Source organism: Ostrinia furnacalis, unplaced genomic scaffold, assembly GCF_004193835.3.
Source record: "Ostrinia furnacalis isolate ACB-3 unplaced genomic scaffold, ASM419383v2 OfSCF6941, whole genome shotgun sequence".
Classification (NCBI taxonomy): Eukaryota; Metazoa; Arthropoda; class Insecta; order Lepidoptera; family Crambidae; genus Ostrinia; species Ostrinia furnacalis.
The window spans coordinates 75,922-80,458 of NW_021137180.1; positions in this window are offsets into that span (position 1 = coordinate 75,922).

A 4,537-nucleotide genomic window follows, 5' to 3' on the forward strand; every position below is an offset into this window, starting at 1 on the left:
CTGTTTTTCAACTATTATTACTAATAAATAAATAGCTCAGTGTTACTGTCACCCGCCTTTGCAGCTTTGTTACAAAAAATGGCAGTTTGTATTGGCGCAGACTATAATTATTCCTAAGCGTTTACAAAGACTTAGTAAAATATTCACGAGCGGCCCTGACAACGTAACTGCAGGTGGGATATTCTGAGAGCTGCTGCATTACTGAGACTTAGTTTAATTTAAGGAGAATATTTAAAGGAAGTATAAGTTTATGCACTACGATATTTCACTCTTATTTAACAATAATGTATTGTCATCATCATCATCACCATTTCAGCCACAGCTTAAGACTTCCACTGCTGAATACAGCTGCTGAATCATTTTCACCTTTGTGTCATCTTTTATTAAAAAAAACTAAAACTCGCTCTTGATTTAACACCAACTGTTTTCCCTCCTTTTATTACAGGTACCTAATTCGACATTTACCAGTGAGTTACAACATTCATTAACGGAAACTAGCTCTGTTTTAAAATTATCACTTCACGGGATTTATTGCAACAATATCTATTTTAACGGTAAATAATATTTACCCTCCCGACGTTTCGGCTCGGTTGCACGAGTCATGGTCGCGGGCAGAAAATGCAACATAATAGTTTAAAATATTATATAGCTCTGTTTTATTTTTACCCATAAGACAGCCATATTTTACAACGTAACAGTACCTTAACCCTGAAAAAACCTCTGTAAAATGAAACAGCAAACACCGTCCCACATTTCGTAGTTAGATTGTTTCCGATACCATGACAGTCCAATTACTAAGCCGGGCCTGCTCTTGATGCCTATTGAAAAGAAAAAACAACGGGCTGGAGTCCTAAGAATAATTGGTACGGGTTGAGGCCAGGTTTCCACCGAAGCAGAGCGGTGCTGAGCGCGGCAGAGAAGATTTTTGAATAAACAATCAGACACGTACCGGAAAACGCAGCGTGGGACGTCCACCTACAAGGTGGACCGACGACATCGTAAAGGTAGCAGGGAAGCGCAGGACGCAGGCCGCTACCAATCGATCAAAGTGGAATGGAAAGCATTGGGGGAGGCCTATGTTCAGCAGTGGACGTCCTATGGCTGAAATGATGATGATGATGATGAATCAGATTCCATCATTTACACATCTCCACGCTGCTCCATTTCAGTGGAAATGGATCGAACGGAGAAGAGGGGAGAAGTGTCGGGCGCACTTGTTTTTCTATAGAATTTGACAACAGCAGCGGTGCGGCGCGGTGCGGTGCGGAGATGAGTGGAGCGGTGCGGAGATGAGTGGAGCGGTGCGGAGATGAGTGGAGCGGTGCGGAGATGAGTGGAGCGGTGCGGAGATGAGTGTAGCGGTGCGGAGATGAGCGGAGTGGTGCGGTAATGAGCGGAGCGATGCGGAGATGAGCGGAGCGGTGCGGAGATGAGCGGAGCTATTTTAAAGATAGCAATAGACAGACGCCCATATTAACAAACGATGCCTGCTTAATTGAAGCAGTAAATCGAACGCACAGCGTTGAAAAGAGCTCTATGTTTGGTTCGTGTCACGCTGTGCGTCTACGCGCACTATGAGACCTCATAGTAATGTTTGTGAATACGGGCGTGACAGCTGACAGCTACGCACAGCACACACATTTCCTCCCGTTTCCACTCTTCTCCGTTCTTCTCCGCCCTACTTTAGAGGAAATAACCTGCCAGCTACGCCGCACAACTACTCCTGAAGCAATATTATGTACCTACTGCCGCTCTTTCTATTTATTATAACCGGCATACAGTAGTGACTGCCAAATGTTGGTCTCGAAGCGCTGGTAGGGCATAAAGATTATGAGACATGTGAAGGCTCCATAAGAGCAAAACTTTAATTTTTTTTATTAGATTATTTATTTTTTAATTTAATGTTTGACGATTTGTAAGCTCTTTTTTTATTAGTCCATGCAAATAAAGGAATTTTTACTTTTGACTTTTTTGTACAAACATCTCCTTTCGTCGCCGCATCGCTCCGTCTCAGTGGAAACCGGGCTTAACTGGTACGGGTTGAATGACGGAAATATTGCTGCCGTTGTAGATATGGTAATAGTGGTCGCTGACGGGTTAAGTTTTTTGTCGTTGTTTTGCTGAAGGTTTTGTTGAGGGAAAGTAGAGGTTGGAGTTTGAATTTAAAGATTGATTGATGAATACTGTTTTGGTAAGTAGGCAATGAGTGAAGACTATTTCTTACGTGGTTTGAATTAGGTCCTGAAATTATTAAAACCTAGATGGATAAAAAAGCGCAAGATAAGAAAGGCACTTCAAACTAGCACTGGTTGAGTTGACACTATGTAGTTAAAACGTATCTAAGATGACATTGGATGACATTAAAATAGCGGAAATAGAAGCGATTGTATAATAGTCAATACTCAATTCTTTATTGCATTTCACAGAGTCAATGTTTCGTGACATTCAAAGTAGTCAAAAAGATCGCAACACGCCTTTGTTGAAATTGGAGTAAGTTTGTGCTGTCATCTTTTTGGCCACTTTGGGTGTCACCAACTATTTGACGCTGACTGTATGAAGATAATTTTAACGCCCGTTTTCACAAACATTACTATGAGTTCTCACAGTGCGCGTGGACGCACAGGGTGACAAACGAACCAACCACAGAGCTCTTCAACGCTGTGCGTTCGATTTGCTGCTTCACTTAAGCAAGTATCGTTTGTGAATACGGGCTAGTATTGTTGTAAGTTAAGTATATTGTCGATGATACTGAATAAACATTTCTTCTTGCTTTCTTTCTTACAATCCATCAAGTCCTGAGAAAACTAAATCGCATGTTCATTTAAACTGAGATAATAAACACGGATTATATGTCGAAAAGGACAAGTATTTTAGACACAAATGAAGTTTAAATTGCAAAATAAATACCGTACTAAATTCAGTACGCTGCATTTACTAAATCTGTACATTTCCTGTACCTTTTGCAGCTTCTGAGGCACCTAACCATTATACGGTTGGAATACAAACTTTGGACTTTGATTGGCTTTTCAAAATTGTGCCTTATTCTCCCGAGATAGGGTTTAAAGTGTCGCTATGTGTGTTGCAAAAGTCCCAATCTATTTCGCGACAGGACAGCCAATTTTGTCGTCGTAGCGCCTTTGAGTGGTTTCGATGGCTGCTTGTATGGTAGAGAGATAATAGAAAAATATTTGAGGTACATTTCGTACGGTTCATTAAAATAAATGTGCTGCCATTGTAAAGTGAAAATCTTACTAATGTGGTAGATCGAAATATTAAAGCATTGGCATTCCTCGGAAGAGTTAAATAAATAAAGAACGAACGTTAAAAAGTTTTAAGAAATTATCTTTACAATTATTTTAAAAAAGTCGCAGACGTCCGACGGATTTTAATGTAGTCTTCAGTAATGGATAAAGTGGCTCTATAGAGAGGTTTGTACATAATTATGTATATTACGTTATACCCGCACCAAAGTCAAAGATACCACCAATGCTTTCCATGTTACCCGGTTGGTAGCGGCCTGCATCCAGCGCTTTCCTACTACCTTTATGATGGTAAAATAGTGCTTACAATCGTGAAATACTAAAATAATTAAAAGAAAGAAGAAATAAGAAAGAAAATACATTTATTTGGCACACTAGAACAACAAATTACAGAATATTAATACGATAAAAAAAAAAATTTAAAAATTATGCCAAATAGGCTTCCACTCAGCATAATGCCGCAGTGCGTAGCACCACGACGCTGGTTTTCAGTGGTCGCCTGATTGTAGTGGTGGAGAGGCGCAGGTAAACAAAAAAACAATACGCAACTGAGCAACGGTGACACATACACATTTTGGCATAAGTTTAAGTAAGGCAGAAACAATAAACATGACAATGATAATAAGAATAACAAGGCACAAGATCAGATACCAACAGTCGATACGTGCAAACAGTCCTCAAAATTGTTACGTGCAGAACTATATCAGTTTTTGACGCTCAATAAGATAAGCCTTGAATCTGGTTTTAAAAGCATATCCTGTCAAAGAGTTCCGGATTGGTGGGGGTATATTGTTCCAACATTTTGTAGCCACGTAACGAAAACTGCCGCGGAATGCAGCCGTAGTGTGCCTTGGGTAGGTAAGCTTATAAGCCATACGCACCGGTCTACAAGAAAACGCCAGCTTGTCGGAGAGGTAAAACGGGTTTCTATTTTTAATGATCCCGAAAAGAAGCCCGGCAAGGTGGAGTCTGTAACGTGACTCCATATTCAGGAGTCCACCTTTATTAAGGAAAGGCGTAACATGAGCTCTGCGTGGGAAAGACTAATAAAAAACTATAAAATTTTACTCTTGAAGCTTTTACATGTCCCATAATCTTTTTGCCCTATAATAGTGCTTCGAGACCAACTTTTGCAAGAGCCCATTAAAAAATAATGACCTAGCTCGTCAGTAAATTAAATAATGCAAAAGTCAAAATTACTTTATTATTGGTTAATAAACATTAAACGTAGAGACGTTAACGTATACTCTATGGTTGTTCGCACGCCCTGCATCCTT